The following is a 21,522-nucleotide window of genomic DNA, read 5'->3' as shown; positions in this document are numbered from 1 at the left end:
TGTTTACGATGATAATGAGGATGACCCAGATCCAGACTCAATCGAAATATCTCTCTACATAGCCAAAGAAATACTACAAGAGGGGGAAGTGGGACCAGTGATAGAAAATACTGAACCCATCAATGTAGGAACTGAACAAGAACCCCAAGAACTTAGGATAGGGACGACCTTGAGCCCTACTGAAGGGTCCAATTTCATAGACCTCCTGCACGAGTTCAAAGACGTTTTTGCTTGGTCCTACAAAGACATGACAGGGATCGACAGGGACATCGCAGAGCATAGAATCCCAATCAAACCAGGTTTCAAACCCGTGAAACAGAAGCTTCGTCGAATGAGGAAAGAATGGGCTCTCAAGATCAAAGAAGAAGTCGATAAACAATTCAAAGCCGGGTTCATAAAATTTTTTGAGTACTGAGACTGGGTAGCTAACATAGTACCCGTACCCAATAAGGATGGGAAAATCCGTGTTTGTGTTGACTTTAGAGACTTAAACAAAGCAAGTCCTAAGGATGACTTTCCTCTACCACATATCGACATGTTGGTAGATAATACGGCAGATCACGCGTTACTATCCTTCATGGATGGATACGCAGGATATAACCAGATCAAGATGGCCATAGAAGATATGCATAAGACCGCCTTCGTCACTCAATGGGGAACCTATTGCTACACGGTTATGCCGTTTGAGTTAATCAACGCCGGAGCTACATACCAACGCACCGCAACTACGCTCTTACATGACATGATGCATAAAGAAGTTGAGGTATACGTAGATGACATGATTGTCAAGTCCAAAGAAAGAGAGGGGCATATCGCGAACCTTCGCAAGTTCTTCTCAAGGCTACGGAAGTACAACATGGGACTCAATCCTCAGAAATGCGCATTCGAAGTAACATCTGGCAAACTCCTGGGATACGTTGTTAGCCAACGAGGTATAGAAATAGACCCTTCCAAAATCAAAGCTCTAATCGAAATGCCGCAACCTCAAATGGAGAAAGAAGTTAGAGGATTCCAAGGCAAGGTGCATTACATAAGTTGATTCATATCGAAACTCACCATGATCTGCGAACCTATCTTCAAGAAGTTAAAGAAAACAGATCACACCATGTGGGATGACGAATGTCAGAAGGCTTTCGACCGAATCAAGGAAATACTAGCCAAACCACCAGTGCTCATGCCACCTCAACGAGATCAACCTCTTGGTTTATATCTCACGGTAACTGAAACGGCCATAGGCGCCATGCTAGCTCAAACCATTGGAAAAGAAGAAAGGACTATCTACTACCTTAGTAAGAAATTCTTGGAGTACGAGTACACATACACGCCACTCGAGAAGACATTCCTCGCTCTTGTGTGGGCAACGAAGAAGCTACACCATTATATACTTAGCTACTCCGTCAAAATATACTCCAAAATGGATCCTATCAAATACCTCTTCGAGAAACCCGTTCTCAATGGACGTTTAGCGAGATGGACTTCGATGCTCTCAGAGTTCGATCGCAAGTATGTACCTCTGAAAGTTATAAAGGGGTGCGCCGTTGCCGAATTCTTCGCAGAAAATCCCATTAATGATACACAAACAATAGACACCCGGTCGTTTCCGGATGAGGATATACTCTAAATGGATGTAGACTCCTGGGACCTTTATTTTGATGGAGCATCGAACTTAAGAGGATTTGGAATAGGAGTGTTGCTAATTTCTCCATAAGGCGAGCATACACCAATCTTTGTCAAACTCGACTTCGAGGTGACAAATAACGCTGCAGAATACAAATCTTGTCTCATTGGATTGCAAGTGGCAGTAAGTTTAGGCATCAAGAATCATCTAGTACATGGGGATTCATCCTTAATCATCAACCAAATTACGGGATCTTGGAAAATCCGAAGCGAAAGATTAGCACCTTATCAAGCCAGAATAGACCAAGTTGCCCAATTCTTCGATCAAGTGACCTACCTACACCTACCTCGAGAGGAGAATCAATTTGCAGATGCTCTTGCAAAACTTGCATCTTTAATTAATATGCCGGATAGCATGGTAGAAATGCCTTTATGCATCGAACGACGATCAGAGCCAGCTTATGTGCACCAAATCACCACTGAGGAGGAAATCACAGAGGAACCTTGGTTCCAAGCTATCGTAAACTTCAAGCTCAATGGCACCTATCCACCAGAAATGGACAAAAGGGGACAACGCGCTATACGCTTACTAGCTTCCCAATAAGTTCTCATGCAAGGAGAATTATACAAAAGAACACCTCTTGGTGTAATCCTACGCTGTCTTGATCATTCACAGGCACGGAAAGTGATGGAAGAAGTCCATGATGGAGAATGTGGCCCTCACATGAGTGGACCCATGATGGCAAATAAAATCACACGTTTGGGGTATTATTGGACCACGATGGAATCCGATTGCATCAAATATGTAAGACATTGCCATAATTGCCAAATCTTCGGGAATGTACAACATGTCCCTCCTTCATTGCTTTAAACCATGACATCTTCCTGGCCATTTTCTGCTTGGGGAATTGACATCATCGGCAAGATCACTCCAGCTGGAACAGGAGGTCACTGTTTCATCCTAGTAGCAATCGATTTCTTCACCAAGTGGGTAGAAGCGGCTTCCTACACCAGTCTTACAGCCAAGAACGTGGCGAAGTTCATACAAACCAACATTATCTGTCGATATGGTTGCCCACATGAGATCATCAGTGACAATGGATCACATTTCCAAGCTGAGACTGAACAATTGCTAGCCAAGTACAAAATCAAGCATCACCACTCCTTGCCATATAGACCACAAACCAATGGCGCGGTAGAGGCGGCAAACAAAAACGTTGTCACGATTCTCAAGAAAATGATTGACAACTATAGAGATTGGCCATGCAAGATACCCTTTGCTTTATGGGGATACCGTACATCTGTTAGGACGCCCACTGGGGCCACCTCTTTCTATTTGACCAGCGGCATGGAAGCTGTACAACCAGTCGAGCGAGAAGTACCATCCTTGCGTATTTTACTCGAAAGTCAAATCCCAGAAGCCGAGTGAAGGAGGGATAGATATGAAGAACTCATCCTCCTGGATGGACGAAGGTTACGTGCATTACATAATGTGCAAACATACCAAGAACGTATCAAACGAGCCTTCAACAAAAGGGTTAAGCCAAGGAATATAAAAGAAGGAGACTTGGTCCTCAAATCAATTAGAGCTCTTTTACCTGTCGATCCACGAGGAAAATTCAAACCCAATTGGGTCGGGCCATTTCTAGTCAAGTCCATACTTCCAAGGGGTGCGGTTAGAACCACAAACCTAGATTGGAACGAATTTGCCAACCCAACAAACCTCAACCAACTGAAAAGTTCTTATGCCTAGAATAGGATCAAAAAACGCGCCTCGCATAACCTCACGTGTCGCTTTTGCGACACGAAATAAACGGCCCCTGGCCAAGCTGAATTAAGCTGATGTCATCTTGCTCTTGCATTTTGACGATTTGTCATCCTCATATCATCAAACAAACTAAATTACATTTTAGGAGTAAGTAAAAGCTCATGCTTATTTTCTAAGTTCATTACAAGCTCTTGCTTAGAATAATTATTCTTTTACATTTATTTGAAGTACGCGCAAGGGTTTGATTTCATTTTTTAAATGAATACGTAGGCAATCCTTCACGGGATACAACCCATTTAATTATTTTAAATGTAAATAGAAGGACATTTGCAATTGCATTTGAAATTCGACAAGAATAATCATAGAAAATCATAACGGTTTCATGACCAATTAACCTTTTTTATTTAATTTCTAATAATAGTAATAGTACGTTATAAAATAAATGTAATGCTAAAAAAAAAGGAAAGGATTCTAAAAACTCCAACTTCTTCTTACAATAATAATAATAATAAATAATAATAGAGACTTAGGCTACTCTTCCATTTTCCCTTTGCCTTTGTCATTTTTATCATATTTCTTGTCTCGACCTCGAGCCGGACGCTATTGCGCCACTTCGGACTTAATCACCAACAGTCTCTCTCGTGGTCTTGCTTTGCCATTCTTGTCAACCACCATATCGACGGCAGGAGAAGTCTTCGGTTTCTTCGAAGGATGAACAACTCGGAGTCCGGCTTCTTCCTCTCCCTCAGTCAGATGCTTCTCTTTCTCATTTTCTACCTCACAAACCTTGTAGTCAACAGGTTCGCGTTTCCTCAGTCTCTTGCGCTCCTCCGGAGTAGTAGCTTTCCTCCACCGCAGATAGGAATCCGACACCCATAGAGCACTAACAGAAGAATTCAAGAACCAAATGTTCCTTTGAGCCCACTTGATGGCCTATTCTCTTCGACTATCATTTGTAAGCGCCACGGCAGTCTGCGGGACAGTGTCAAGCTTCGGAATCATCTGCTTCAATCCAACCTGACTTATCAACCTCTCTGGGAAGATGCATGTCATAAACTCCAAGCCAGGGATGCGAACAGATCGGGTAGGACCCAAGGAATATACTTAAGTGACAGATTTGAGATGCCACCATGGTACGATCCATCTAATTAAGGGGCCATCTTCACTCTTCAATTTGTTTTCCCAGTAGTTGCAGACTCGAGTGAAGTCCACCATGTAGAGCCTGGTCCTCATTGCAATTGAGCGGGCATGATAAGCAGGAACATTAACTGGGAGCTCAATCAATCGAAGACGCTCCATAAGCCAGACCTACCAGAAGCAGGAATTAAAAAAAAACAAAAAAAAAAGAGGAAAAAAAAAACAAAAAAAAAAACAAAAAGAAAAAAACAAAAAAAGAAAAAAAAATCCTTTACCTGCAAAATAATGGGACTCCCCAGATAAGGAAGGTCACGATTGGCTTTCCTGTTATCTAAACCCAATAGCATCTCTCCTAAGCATAGGCAAGCTGGGCTCCTGCGCATCTCCATTTGCTCAATCAAGCTCAAGTAACGAGGGTCGCCTCTCAAATCCTCATCAACATGCCCTTGAAGGACATATACATGTAATAGGCAAAACCCGAATGCCCTTCGCCTCGTAACATAAGAAATGGTGGGATCTGCCCTATTGATGAATCGATCGATGAAATCCAACATTCGCACTCCTTTAGAAGTCACAAGACGGTCCACATCAGCTCATGCCAACCCAAGCAAATCCCTAAACTTGTTCTTATACCCTTGAGAAGTGGAGGGAATAGCAGGCAAATGTTCCGGGTCCCAACCACCAATCGCAGCAATTTCTTCGGGAAATGGGCAAATATCGCCTCCAGGGAAGGCAAATACGTGATAATTCGGGTCCCAATAATCAAGACAAGCGTCTAGGAATGGTTTGACCACCTTGATCAACTTCAAACTCAATATTGATCCAAAATTATAAGCACCCATGTTGTGTTTCTCTACATTAGAAAACTCATTTGTCTATTCTTTTAGATGAATTTCGAGAGTATTCATGATGTATGCTTATTTTGAGAGCTTTATGTAATAAGACGAAGAAAAGAAGGAAGAATTATGTGAATAAAACCCCCCTCGACGTCTCTAATTATACTAAAAGCTGTTTCCTAAAATCCGTCGGACGGATGCCTTTGGGAACAAAGCAAAGACTGGGCCTCTTTGCATCTCTTCGAAGGGACGCAGCTCTTGCTGCGCCTCTTCCTCAGCCTTCTTTCTGTGATTTTCCGCGTTGGATCTTTCCTAAATTCCTCAACGAATAATTTCCTATTCATACGGGTTATTATTTTGGTAAATATGTCAAGTTGCCATATTTCGTGATTCCTAATTTCATGGGCACGCATTTCGAGGCAATATCGACATTTTTGTCATTTTAGCACACTTATACATTTCTTTTTATTTTTCTTTTTGAGGAATCATTTCACTCCCGTTCCACATTACATTTCAAACTTATATGTTTCTATTTTTTCTTCTTTTAGGGGGTAACCCTCCATACCGTCCGGTCATTTCCGGCAAAAGTTTTGCATTTTCGAGTCATTGTTTTGCGCTAATTTAGGCCATGTGTACAAGTGTATGTTCTATGTGATTTCCGTGTAAATTTCGGCAGCATGACGGCGCAAACCGTCATCTACCAAACCTGTTCAAAGCTAACCTGCAGGTACAAACAAAGCAACCCAACAGCAAAGGCACTCAGGCCATCATATATACAACCAAGAAGGGATATGTACACCAAACTGGGGGCTCGAGCCCCAAAACAAAGTCCGAATGTCCAAAATGTGGGTCCTAAAAATGTACAAAATACAGCAAAAAAAAAAAAACAAAAAGCAACCAACAAGCTACTGCTGGTCGCCGTCTAGCTCAACAACTCTCGCCTCGAGAGCAGCAACCTCGGCGTCGCGGACATCAAGCTCCCTCAGCAGGCGAGCTGTCTCCTCCCGAGACTGGGCAAGCTCTCGCTCCAGCTCATGCTCCCTCTGCAAACAACAAGAATTGGTTAATGTCAATCATTTCGAACATAAGGAAAATTATAAAATTCGAAAATAAAGTGAATGGAAGGTTCATACCTGACGTTCTCGGCTGCCAGCAAGTGCCTCGACGGCAGTAGCTCGCAACCGGTTGGCTATCCTCCACAAAGTCACGAACCGGGATGACACAACCTACGTTTCAAAAGTAGAGATTCTTAACGATTGGACAAACTCAAGCAAATGTGTTCTTACACAAAATTATACAAGTTAGGAGACTCACCCTCCGAATCAGATGCTGCCACTCGTCCAAGCCAGCATCTCTCACCGCCACGTCAAAGTCACGCAGCTCGGAGATCGTCTTCATCCGCGTCACATCAGTGTACTCGAGGGTCTCAGGGTACTCTGGGGGCTCGATGCCCGCCGCCTCGACCTCCTGCAAAGTCAAGTGATTTCCATTAACCGATGATCATTCATCGTGTTCTCAAAATAATCAAAAAAAAAGAGTAAAACACTTATCACGACCGGCCAGTACGCCAACCCTCCGTAGGGGAACGCCGAGTAGTCCTCGCCAGGAAGAAGGAGTGCGTCACCACCGATGCCAGCCAGGTAAGCCTCCATCTCAGCCTCAGAAGGCTCCCTAAACATCGTCCAAGGAGGATCGATGGGAACCGTCAAGACATCCCGAGAGCAGTGACGAGCCAAGCGCTCACCCAAGTACCACACAGGACCCATCGACGTCCTCGGCAGCAACCGGCTCGAGCTCCTAGGTCGAAGGACCTCAGCCACAATGGGAGGAGCGCCAGCGTACTCCACCCAAGGCCTGGGCATCCACTAGGAAAAGCAAACAAGAAGTCATTCTTATGATTTGTTCTAAAAAAGGTAATGAAGAAACGAACGAAGGTGAAGTACTCATGCCGTCCAACTGAAGAGCGTTCACCTCCCGCCGACAGACACCGTGGAAGGAACGCCGACTCCTCGTACGGCACATCACCCAATCCCTCACAACGGGATAGGCCTTCTCCACCGGCTCCGTCCTCTTGGGCGCGAGGCTCGGACAGTAGGAGTACACCCACGCCTGTAAAGCAAGGTGATCAATAACGATCTTTCGTGATTTGACAAGAAAAGGAAATGATCTTTTATGAAATGATATGAAGGTTCATACCTCCAACAACAACCCAAGGCCGACAGCAGCAGGAGAAGTCCCCTTCTCCATCAACTCCGGACGAACCATGACCCTCATAAAGCGGATGAGGACCGCAAAACCAGCAGTGACCCAGTGCCAACGGCCTAGGTAGCTCAGGTCAGAAAAAAAGGGAAGGAGCTTCGTCGAAAGCCTCTCTCCCTTGTCTCCAAGGTAGATTGAAGACAGAAACCACCAGAGCCACAAACGGACTCTCTGCTCTGCAGTGCAGAGAGGAGGAGCCGTCTCCCTCCCCTCGATCAATACCGACGCCGGGGTCTTCCCCGCAAAGTAGTCCCGAACGTAAGAACTAGGCACCAAACCAGGTACCGCAGCAGCCTTCGATGCCATGTTCCAGCCGATCAACCTCCTGGCCTCAGTCGAGTCTACTCTCATGGCTGTCTCAGGCCACTCCACCACCTTAGTCCCACACGGCAGACCAGAAATCATGCCGTAATCCTCCAACGTGAACCCCACCACACCAAAAGGCATGTGAAAGGTGGACGTCGTGTCCTAGAACCGATCCAGGAAACTCGGACCAGACTAAGGTTAACCCGAAGCTTCCTCTTCGCGATATCCCTCCAAGCCTGCACCAGGACGCCGAATGCTCCCCGCTCGATCATGGCTGGCTTCTCCGCCAACAGCCTCTCGTAGCACCCCATCGCCGTCGTGTAGCCCGAGAACGATCTGATGTTCCCGACCTCCTATTTGGTTTGAAACAAAAGCTATCTTTAGTTTGAATGAAAAGGAATGACAAATGGAAATGAAAGCAGATGAATGAAGAGTGATGAATTCGATTTACCAAGCTCTTCACCGTCCTGTAGGACAGGTGACCCTCCGCAGCCCAAAGCAGGTTCCTACTGTCCCAGGTCTCAGCCCACGCAGGTGCTCCCCTCAGGTGGCAACCACCCCGTCCAACGTTGGCCCGTCTCGGGGCCTCTTCCTCCTCAACAACCTCCTCCTTAAGGACCTCGTCCTCAGCAGCCAACACCGCAGCGGTGAAAGCCTCCTCCAACGCATCCTCAAGCATCTGAGAAGGGTCAAGGTCAGTGTCCACGTCCATGAGATCACTCCCAGATGTAGAAGCCTCGTCACCTGCAAAATTAAAGTGAATTTAGGCTGCGTCAGTGACAACAAGCCTTAATTAGGGGATTTTCGAGTTTTTGGAGCTCCGAAATCGCTCTTTTCTCGCCATCCTTGGCAATTTTTCCACAAACCCGTCCGCTCATGTGGTAATTTGGGTCAAGTCAAGCCTAAGTTGAAACCTAGTCATGGGTTCGAGTCAGAATTTCGACAGCATTTCGTTATAATGGGGATTATGCCCTAGAAAAGTGTCCTGAAAAAGCCGTCACCAATCAAAATTCCGAGATGGTAGGAAGTTTACCCATCATGCAAGGATTCCAAATATCATGTTTTGTCACAAATGGGCAATCCTAAGGCTATTTTCGAAGCGATTTACGGTTTAGCTGTGAGACCGTCACAATTTCACTCAAATGCTCAAAACTCAACGAAAATTCGAAACAAATACATGGTTATGATCCTTATATTTCCAATTAGCCATTTACAAGATCCATTTTGCATGGCAAAATCATTTGGGGGAAAAGCCCCAAATTTTCGACTAATTAGGGTTGGAAAACCCTAATTTTGTCGGTCCAATTTGATCTATTATTATAGAAGATTAATGCAAAAATAATACACATACCTCGATTAGTCATGGCAAATGCAAGCTTTTGGATCAAATTTTGACGGAAATGGTTGGAATTTGAGAGAGAAATTGAGAGTTTGTGTTTCGAAATAATGAAATAAACCCCTCTGTTTCATCGGGTTCTTACGCAGGATTGACACGCCCAGGAAAAGACGCAGCAGGTGCTGCGCCTCTTCCAAGGGACGCAGCTCTTGCTGCGCCTCTTCCTCAGTTTCCCTCTATATAAATTTTCGAAGATTCGTTATGAGTTCGTTATTTTGTGGGCCCATCTTTGGTGCACCTCTTCCTCGATGTCATATCATATATTTGGTCCGTTTGATGTTTATTCTTTGCCCGGACCCGTATTTCCAAGCCGACAGCAAACTGTTGCCATGTTTTTGCCAAGACCTTCCTTGTCACAACGAGCGGTTCTTCCTTGACAGGTGTTTCGACACACCTCTATTCTGTTTGTAACACCCCTATTTATTCAGGAGCCTTTAGCTAGACATTCCCAAATAAATAGAACTGTTACCATCTCGGTTTCCCGAGGTAGTGAATAACAATGTACAACAATTCCAAAGTACTTTAAATTCAAACTTAGCGATTACATGTTTATTACAAATTTAACTAACTAAAACTTAATATAAAATAATTACAACTCGCGGCGGAAATAAATAAAGTGATATAATTGTTCTATGTGATCTAGACTCCCACTATGGTCCAAGCCGGGCTCTCATCCCAATGCTCCCAAGTCAGCTATTCTTTAGTACCTGTCAAATCTGCTCCCCATAAAACGGTTCACCGCAGGTGTTCACGAATACACAGTCAACCGCGAGGTTGAGTAGGAATAAATACTAACAACAAAAACATACGATAACAATCTAATTTCCATTTTACGTTGCACAACCCCCTGACAACGTGCTCCTCCCTTTTACTTAGCACACTTAAGCCCAGTGCTACTCGTTACATTAATCATCCCGCCAATCCCTGGCCGGGGCAGCCTCAACCCGAAAGTGAGTAAACACACACTACATTACCAAAGGGTAATGTCTGCCTCAACATATAGTTGAGTAATATCCACCAGATGGCCTGCAGACCAATCTAGGGCTTGCCTCGAGTAAACACGATAAATATCGTCTGCCAGAATAAATCTGAAATACGTCACCTGAAGGATCTTACCATGACGTCTGCCAATATAACCATAATAATAATCTACATCACCACGAAGGGATGTCTGCCAGTATTAAACTGAATAACCGATGCAATTACAGTAACTCCATCATAACTAATCCCACATATACAATATAATTCTCCCTTCCAACAATTACGATTATAATTAACCAACACAATTCTCATATGATCAATTTATTTTAATATAAGCCATCCAATAAACCAAATATTATCGAGTAAGAGTTGAGTAGGGTTTATCCCTACCTGATAAGCAATTCCAATTAAGCAGCTCAAGCAACCCAATAAATAAAGCATCTCGATCCGATTATAATTCTTCACAACCGTCACCTAATCAAATTATTATAATTTATTATAATATTATATTAATTATTCAATTATATTTTAATTATATTAATTATTTCCCGTTTAAATTATTATTACGTAAAAACCCGTTTATTAAAGTCAAGACCCGATTACTTATTAATACCCGAGTTACAATCACCCAACTAATTATTTTATTAATTATAAATTAATTATAAAACTAATATGAAATCACTATATTAAAAACCCGGCTTCCCAAACCCGAGTCAACACCCAAATAAACCCGACTCAATAAATAAAACCTGATCCCATAACCAACCCATGTACCTCATAAAACACAACAACCCACAATCCCATGTAATACGTGAAACAACCTTCAAAACACCCCCGTATACAAAACCGTATATAGCACATACTCACACCCCTTTTGCAGCCACCGTATACTCCCTACCAGCCACCTAGAGGTACAACCCCATCAACCACCACTAGCCTGCACCACCAAGACCCCCGACGACCTCCAACCACCAGCCCAACCGCCACAAGCACTCCAAAAACTCGCGCCCTAACACTACCATGACACAACTAATACCGAAAACCCGACACCACCCTCTATACAACAGTACACCACCTACGACCACCACCGTCTCCACCACTAACCCATAGTGGCTCCAGGGTTGGTCCCACCTTCCACTCGTCCCATACATACCACCACCACCTCCTCCCTAAACCGACAGCAGCACTAACAGTGCCCTTCTCCTCTGTTTCACGCTTTACGAGCCACCCTACCACGACCCTCCATCTCCTGCCACCACAACGACACCCTAAGGGTCGACCTAGCCACCATCAACCATCCCAACCATGCCCAGGTCAAGTTGGGTCCAATTGGTGGTTCGAATCATGGTCGAATCCCCTGCTTTAACCTGCAACAACACCCAGCAACAACCACGACCCAACACCCTCCTCCCACCACGTCAGCACCACAACCATGGTCGACTAACTACCCCCGTCATAAACCCACCTTACCCATGTCAAGTCTCGGCCATTAGAGGGTTCAATTACCCATCCCAAACCCCACGACCAACTCGCAACACCTCCCTGACCAGCCATCTTTAGCCGCCTGCCACCGCCACCCTAGGCCTTCCCAGACACCACCACCACACCCATTCCAACCCTTTCAATCCCACGTACCACTCCCTAAAGTTTGGTCTGATTCCGTCAAGGTTTGGGTCAGTTTCTAAGCGTCTTTAGATCGTCTCACATTCAACTGTATAAGAAAATAAAACGAGATTAGAAATTGTTACCTATTAATTACCGCTTGCTAAATTCCGTCTCCAAAAGCCCCTCCTTTTAATTTGTGATATATTTCTCAGATTTAAGGTGGTATTTATAGTCTATGATTAGAGAGTATGTGAGGCCAATTAGGAAACTATTATATTTACTTTATTATAATTATTTTAGGAATTGTCGTCATTATTATTATTACATTACAAATTATATTAATATTATTATCATATATTATTAATCTTACCATAACTAGGATTTTCACCAATTATCTTATTATTGTCATAACATTATTATTATTATTATGATGATTATTGATATTACCTTCCCATATTATTATTATTATTATTATTATTATTATTATTATTATTATTATTATTATTATTATTATTATTATTATTATTATTATTATTATTATTATTATTATTATTATTATTATTATTATTATTATTATTATTATTTATAAATTCTCGATACAAATCTCCATCACACTCATACTATACTAATAAGTTTCGGTCCTTGAACAATGACACACTGTCCAACACTCAATTATTAGCTAAGCCTAATTCCCGACTCATTCATTATTTTATTATATTATTCCGTCTTTATTGCAATTATTATTACAAATACCTTTTAAATTAATTACTCGAATTACATAAAATATTCTTATAAATACTTATCAAAATACGGGGTATTACAGTCTTCCCCCCTTAAAATGAACTTCGTCCCGAAATTCGCCCACAACTACTACCACAACACTCATAGACATTCTCATAACTAAGTATCATTCAACACAATTATACATATTACGATTATCAATCATGCCAATCTTATCAAAAGATGTCACAACAATAACTCAAAACATTCGTAGTATTACATTCCTTCCCCCTAAAAATAAACTTCGTCCTCGAAGTTCGAGATAACAAACAATAGGAACAACCAAATCATTGTTGTAACGCCACAAAATATTAAAACATACATTGTAACCCAAGACAACTATTATTTCCAACATAATATTGATTGATGATGTAATAAAAATTACCAAACGGAAATTAAATAACGAAAACCTATGAATTAAGTTAGATTTACTACTTGCGTGTTTATTTCTTACCAACGACATCTAACTTAAACATGGATGCAACTAATATAAATATTTAGGCTTAGGGCAACACATTCCGCATATCACTAGATATGGTAATCTACTTCACATAATTTACAACATCAAAATATCAATGTGCAAAAGACAGACACAAAACTAATTTTTTTCCCAAGGCCAGGAAAACATGTTATAACTTCTAAAAATCATAAATAATTAATAACATAATTAATTCTAGGAAACTTATACTTTTTAGAAAATAAAGAGAGTTAATAAATCATGAGCGAAAGAATCAAGTCAAAAACTCATAAGGTCAATTTATAATGCATTTTACAAATTGTTTGGTCGAAACAGAAATGTTACAGCAACTTGTCAGAAACTTAAGTCAACTTGTAAAAAATCACTATTAATTGTCAAAAATTTAAATTGTGACATGGCTTATCAATCTGGAAACTTACATGAGTCTATTCAACAGTAGAGCTGGAATTATAACAAATCATTATATAGTTTATAAATGGAAAATTTTACAAAAACACGGCGCGAAAACACAACTGTACAGGAACATTCCGACCACTGTCCACTAAAATATTTATTACTCCTAAACCGTATATTATTTAAATATGAGACTAGTGGCATATGAAAGCTAACTCACAAAGGTATCACACATAAAAATATCGGACAAGAATTTTAAACAGACGGTAAATGGTAGCCAAAACTATCAAGGGTAAAAATCTTGTGAAATCAACCAAAATCACATTCTTCACAATTCCACACAATAATTAAAAGAAATCATGTCACACCTTTCCTCCGTAAAATAAGGTTACGCCCGCGTAACCGCAATCATCAATGACAACAATATGCAACCAAGACAACAAAAATTCCTAAGGGAAATATACTATATTCATTTTAAATTAACCCAAACTCTCAAGTATTCTCTCAAGGTTCCCGATTCAAAACTGGAAGGGCCAAGGTACGAATTAGGCGCGCTTTCCTAACGGTACTAAGGGGGCTCCTAACAGTTTCTACCCGGGGTTCATTTTATTTAGACACATCCTAAGTTCATTATTGTTCATTGGTTAGGCCTGAGGATCGTGTTGCTCTGATACCACTTTGTAACACCCCCATTTATTCAGGAGCCTTTAGATAGACATTTCCAAATAAATAGAACTGTTACCATCTCGGTTTCCCGAGGTAGTGAATAACAAAGTACAACAATTCCAAAGTACTTTAAATTAAAACTTAGCGATTACATGTTTATTACAAGTTTAACTAACTAAAACTTAATATAAAATAATTACAACTCGCAGCAGAAATAAATAAAGTGATATAATTTTTCTTTGTGATCTAGACTCCCACTATGGTCCAAGTCGGGCTCTCATCCCAATGCTCCCGAGTCAGCTATTCTTTAGTACCTATCAAATCTGCTCCCCATAAAACGGTTCACCGCAGGTGTTCACGAATGCACAGTCAACCGCGAGGTTGAGTAGGAATAAATACTAACAACAAAAACATACGATAACAATCTAATTTCCTTTTTACATTGCACAACCCCCTGACAACGTGCTCCTCTCTTTTACTTAGCACACTTAAGCCAAGTTCTACTCGTTACATTAATCATCCCGCCAATCCCTGGCCGGGGCAGCCTCAACCCGAAGGTAAGTAAACAGACACTACATTACCGAAGGGTAATGTCTGCCTCAACATATAGTTGAGTAATATCCACTAGATGGCCTGCAGACCAATCTAGGGCCCGCCTCGAGTAAACACGATAAATATCGTCTGCCAGAATAAACCTGAAATACGTCACCCAAAGGCTCTTATCATGACGTCTGCCAATATAACCTCAATAATAATCTACATCACCACGAAGGGATGTCTGCCAGTATTAAACTGAATAACCGATGCAATAACAGTAACTCCATCATAACTAATCCCACATATGCAATATAATTCTCCCTTCCAACAACTACGATTATAATTAACCAACACAATTCTCATATGATCAATTCATTTTAATATAAGCCATCCAATAAACCAAATATTATCGAGTAAGAGTTGAGTAGGGTTTATCCCTACTTGATAAGCAATTCCAATTAAGCAGCTCAAGCAACCCAATAAATAAAGCAATCCGATCCGATTATAATTCTTCACAACCGTCACCTAATCAAAATATTATAATTTATTATATTAATTATTCAATTATATTTTAATTATATTAATTATTTCCCATTTAATTTATTATTACGTAAAAACCCGTTTATTAAAGTCAAGACCCGATTACTTATTAATACCCGAGTTACAATCACCCAACTAATTATTTTATTAATTATAAATTAATTATAAAACTAATATGAAATCATTATATTAAAAACCCGGCTTCCCAAACCCGAGTCAACACCCAAATAAACCCGACTCAATAAATAAAACCCGAACCCATAACCAACCCATGTACCTCGTAAAACACAACAACCCACAATCCCATGAAATACGTGAAACAACCTTCAAAACACCCCCGTATACAAAACCGTATATAGCACATACTCACACCCCTTTTGCAGCCACCGTATACTCCCTACCAGTCACCTAGAGGTACAACCCCATCAACCACCACTAGCCTGCACCACCAAGACCCCCGACGATATCCAACCACCAGCCCAACCGCCACAAGCACTCCAAAAACTCGTGCCCTAACACTACCATGACACAACTAATACCGAAAACCCGACACCACCCTCTATACAACACTACACCACCTACGGCCACCACCGTCTCCACCACTGACCCACAGTGGCTCCAGGGGTGGTCCCACCTTCCACTCGTCCCATACATACCACCACTACCTCCTCCCTAAACCGACAGCAGCACTAAATATACCCTCCTCCTCTGTTTCGCACTTTACGAGCCACCCTACCACCAACCTCCATCTCCGGCCACCACAACGCCACTCTAAGGGTCGACCTAGCCACCATCAACCATCCCAACCATGCCCAGGTCAAGTCGGGTCCAATTGGTGGTTCGAATCAGGGTCGAATCCCCTGCTTTAACCCGCAACAACACCCAGCAACAACCACGACCCAACACCCTCCTGCTACCACGTCAGCACCACCACCATGGTCGACTAACTACCCCCGTCATAAACCCACCCTACCCAGGTCAAGTCCCGGCCATTAAAGGGTTCAATTACCCATCCCAAACCCCAGACCAACTCGCAACACCTCCCTGACTAGCCATCTTTAGCCGCCTGCCACCGCTACTCTAGGCCTTCCCAGACACCACCACCACACCCAATCAAACCCTTTCAATCCCACGTACCACTTCCTAAAGTTTGGTCTGATTCCGTCAAGGTTTGGGTCAGTTTCTAAGCGTCTTAAGATCGTCTCACATTCAGCTGTATAAGAAAATAAAACGAGATTAGAAATTGTTACCTATTAATTACCGCTTGCTAAATTATGTCTCCAAAAGCTCCTCCTCTTAATTTGTGATATATTTAGCAGATTTAAGGTGGTATTTATTGTCTAAGATTAGAGAGTATGTGAGGCCAATTAGGAAACTATTATAATTACTTTATTTTAATTATTTTAGGAATTGTCGTCGTTATTATTATTATTACATTACAAATTGTATTATTATTATTATTATCATATATTATTAATCTTACCATAACTAGGATTTTCACCAATTATCTTATTATTGTCATAACATTATTATTATTATTATGATTATTGATATTACCTTCCCATATTATTATTATTATTATTATTATTATTATTATTATTATTATTATTATTATTATTATTATTATTATTATTATTATTATTATTATTATTATTATTATTATTATTATTATTATTATTATTATTATTATTATTATTATTATTATTATTATTATTATTATTATTATTATTATTATTATTATTATTATTATTATTATTATTTATAAATTCTCGATACAAATCTCCATCACACTCATACTATACTAATACGTTTCGGTCCTTGAACAATGACACACTGTCCAACACTCAATTATTAGCTAAGCCTAATTCCCGACTCATTCATTATTTTATTATATTATTCCGTCTTTATTGCAATTATTATTAAAAATACCTTTTAAATTAATTACTCGAATTACATAAAATATTCTTATAAATACTTATGAAAATACGGGGTATTACAGTCTTCCCCCCTTAAAATGAACTTCGTCCCGAAATTCGCCCACAACTACTGATGCGTGTCTTTTATATGATGTTTTATACCTCATTTTACACGCATTTCAGAGCTTATTTGTGTAGTTTAAGCTACCATTCCCCTATTTCCGTCTACTTTCGTGTTTTTGTACATTATTGCAGAAATGTGAAGAATTCAACGAAAATTGAGCTAAATCCGTCCCCGAGAATTAAAAGATCCAGAGGCTACTGTACACTGCTAGTAAGTCGATCGACCGCCCTGCTTAGTCGATCGACCACACCGCTACTTCAGACGAGAATTAAAAGATCGAGGAAAAGCAAGCCCATTATGTTTATGTTTTGGAATTAAAAGTTACGTTTGTTTGCTATATAACGTAACCTAGAAACATCAGAATCATCATCGAATTATTACCTAGTTTTACATTCAGTTCTTTAGACAATAATTAGGGTTTGGAATATTGGTTTGCATTGGATTTTCGTTCGTACTTTCAATCATTCCGTTACAATTCTTCTGCGATTTTGGTATTCTTCTTATTCCAGTTTATTACTATATTTGCATCCATAGATATAGAATTGTTAGTTAGTTCCCGAAACCATAATTATCGTTTTATGCTAGCCTTTTGTTCCGTAGTTTTAATTATGAATTCTTCTGTTTATTTAATCAATCTTATTTTTGTTATCATTCTTAGTATGAGTAGCTAAATTATTCGTGCTAGGATGTAGGGGAATTATAGTGTAGGCGGCGTAGAATGAACACGGCCTGAATCGCGTGTCAGTCGATCGACTGCCATACCTGGTCGATCGACTGACCACGTAAGGTTTTATCTTCGTTTTAATTGTTTTAATTCTTTATTCGACAAATCGAGTGCACACGACTAGTTGAATGTTTAGGATGTGACTGACCCATTAGATCGGGAGATAGAGACAGTTGTTTGACCACAAATTAAAATGACTAAACTATGCTGAGATCGAAAGATAGGAAAAGTTTAGATTATTAGTCACTTTTCAGGACGAGAGTCAGTATTAGTGATATTAGGGACTGATGTGACCATAATTAGCGCATATTTAGCCCCCGAATTGCCATTGTTTCCATGCTTTTTAGTGCCTATTTGGGTCATTTCTTACCTTTAGTTCTTTGTTTTGCATATTCTTTGAGATTTTGATCCCTTGGTAGGAAAGGAGTGAGAATCTTGCATTTTCATGGCAAAACGAGGCTAAATTGATCGTATTCAATGACCAAGCATCAAGGAGAGACAAGACTAGAAGGCCTTTGTACATAGCATAGTAGAAGAGCATTGTTGAGAAAAGGATCCTTGAGTCCCCAAGGAAATCCCCAAGGAATTCGTGAAGAAAAGGGAAGAAAAAGAAGAAGAAAAGTTGCTGGACTACAATCCGAGCGGATTGTAGGGAATCCGTCCGTCCTTCCCAGTCCGAGCGTCCTCACCAGGAATCCGCTCGGATCCACCATGCCCAGTCCGAGCGTCTTGTTCCTCGATCCGCTCGGATCGTCCACCCCAAATCCGGCCGTCCCGACTTCCAGCCGCACGGATCACAGCACAGCCATAGTTTCGTTCTTCAAGCTACGAAATGGAGAAGCCCTTCTCTCGGACAATCCCGGAGGCTCCTTGCTCAACTTAAAAAGTGTAATTACTAGTTTAGCCCTTAGTTAACCCTAATGCATCCTCCCTAATTTTCACTATAAATACCCCATTAGTCTAATTAGAGGAGCATGTTCTTCTTATCAATATTTAGAGTAGTTAATATCAATCAAATCTCTCTTCAATATTGTAATCAAATATTAATCTAGTTTTAATCCAAGTTTTAGTTCTTGAATCTCTCTCTTGTTCTTCATTTATTTTGGGTAATTAGAAGATTATTGGGTTTATTGGGAGATTGACAACCTTCCATCAATCATCAAGTTCTTCTATTATTCTTTGCATCTTTATTATTGGAATCATTAGTAGGTATAATCTCTTAATCCCTTTTTAATTATTGTTAATTACTTTCATTTATTCATCATGTTTCATTATGTTAGTATGATTGACAACCTTTCTAGCATGATCAACATGATAATGAGTGAGTAGTCTCTTAGCTAGGGTTTAATGGGTGATTAGGGAAACCAACATGGGGAATGATTCATGCTTAAATTAATATGCTTTCATATCTTATTTGCTTGCTTGTTTTGATCTTAATACATGCACATGTTATATTTGATGAAATGCTAAGCCTATGAATCCTTGCATTTACTATCATCTTCTATCCTTTCAACTTGACTTGTAAGACATAACCCAACTCGAGTCTTGTTAGACCATGCATGTGTTGAGTAGGGAAGATTAAGTCGACTTGTAGGTGTTGTACAATCCAAGAGATTCGGCTCCGGGACCCAAACTTTCCTAGGATTGTAAGATATAACCCAACTCGATCCATCACAACAATAATTGCTTGCTTATAGTTTGAGAACATGTTTGTATGATCACATCCCATGATTCCCCTATGAACCCATGACACCCTAGTGCTTTTAATCAATTGTTTACACCCTTTATTTCATTTATCTTGCTAGTTTATTTTCATTGTTATTTTAGTTTAGTAACCTTCTACATCAACCTAATTTGTGACACCCCTAGACACCGCTAGTTACAATAGAATCTTCATTTCAATACCCGTCCCTTGGGATCCGACCTTTACTTGCCTCTTTACTAATTGTAGAGTTGTTTGTGAAGTATAAATTGTGTTTTGTATCGACCATTGACCAACGACCACATATGTTTAATTGTGAACACCAAATGGCACCGATCAAAAATGGCGCCGTTCTTGGGGACGGTGTTTAATTGATTTAAGATTTCTTTTATTGTTATTAGTAGTGTCTTTTTCACCTTGGGGAAGTAAAACTCCTCAAGGAGTGTTCTAATTGTTTTCTAGTTGTTTGATATTTTGCATGTCTAGAAGGTTACAAAGAGATTTGTTACCTTTTGACCGTGAAATCGAAAGAACCTTGACGAATAATAGGAGACTTGTTAGGAGGAATTTGGGAGGTGTTGGTGAAGTTGTTCAACCCACTAGTGAGTTTGTCAATCCTTTCGCAATAGGAGGAGAAGAGAACCCATTTAACAATATCCCACAAAATCCACCTACAATGCCTAAATTCTCGTCACACTCTATACCCACCGAGGAGGATTTACCAAATGGTACTCCTACCCCACAACATCTCACCGGTAATTTTATTGCCAAGTCCGCCTTCATCCAACTAGTTGAGAGGAGCCAATTCGGGGGAATGCCTAGTGAGGACCCTCATTCTCATATGGAAACATTTTGTGATTATTGTGAAGCTATCTCTCAAACGGGCGTGACTCAAGACCAAATAAGATGGGTCTTATTTCCTTTTTCGTTAATCGGCACCGCAAAGCAATGGTTGAAGGGCCTTGATAAGGCCACTCTTGGAATAGATTCTTGGAAGAAGTTAGCTCTAGCTTTCTACAAAAAATTCTACCCACCGGAAAAGACCAATATGCTAAGAGCTCAAATTACGGGTTTTAAGCAAAGGGATGAAGAGTCTTTGTATGAAGCTTGGGAGCGGTTCAAAGGTATTTGTCGCTCATGTCCTCACCATGGACTTAGCGAATGGTTTTTAGTGCAACAATTTTGGAATGGTTTATATGAAGATTCAAGGAACGTTCTCAATATGGGATCAAATGGAATGTTCACCGAAGTTGATGACAATCAAACATGGAACAAGATTGAGGAAATGGCGGTCCATAATTCGCAATATAGTAGGCCTCGCAAGGCCACTAGAGGAGGAAAGTATGAAGTGGACACCGTTACTCAATTGGGTGCTCAACTTAGCGCTCACATTGACACAATCAACTTGAAATTTGAACAAGCTATGGCTAGGCTTGAGGAAAACTCAAAATCATCAAAGCATCATGTCAACGCCATGACGGCATCCTCATCAATCCCAAGCGGGATATGTGAGAATTGTGGAACCTTGGGCCATGACTCAAGTGAATGTAGGGGAACAACCGAACAAGTCAATGCTTTCCAAGCTTACAAAAGTGGCACCCCTTATTCAAATTTTTACAATGAAAACACCAAGTTCCATCCAAATCTCTCATACAAGAGCCAAAATGTCCAAAATCCTCAACCAACATACACTCCACCACCCATGAGAAATCAAAATCAAAGACCCTTTTTCAATCAAAACCAAAGTTACCAAAACC

The 21,522-nt window shown here is 40.6% G+C and overlaps 1 non-coding gene across 1 annotated transcript; it reads right to left on the bottom strand.

The window, feature by feature from the left end:
* Positions 1-20,813: 20,813 nt before the first annotated feature.
* On the bottom strand, positions 20,814-20,920 carry LOC141644481 (small nucleolar RNA R71). Its single transcript, XR_012544096.1, has one exon. It is a non-coding gene; the product is annotated as a small nucleolar RNA R71 (small nucleolar RNA).
* Between the last annotated feature and the right edge of the window lie 602 nt (positions 20,921-21,522).

This window comes from Silene latifolia, chromosome 2 (assembly GCF_048544455.1).
Source record: "Silene latifolia isolate original U9 population chromosome 2, ASM4854445v1, whole genome shotgun sequence".
Taxonomy (NCBI): domain Eukaryota; kingdom Viridiplantae; phylum Streptophyta; class Magnoliopsida; order Caryophyllales; family Caryophyllaceae; genus Silene; species Silene latifolia.
The sequence above is the reverse complement of the archived record's forward strand: the minus strand, read 5'-3'. Positions and strand labels throughout refer to the sequence as shown.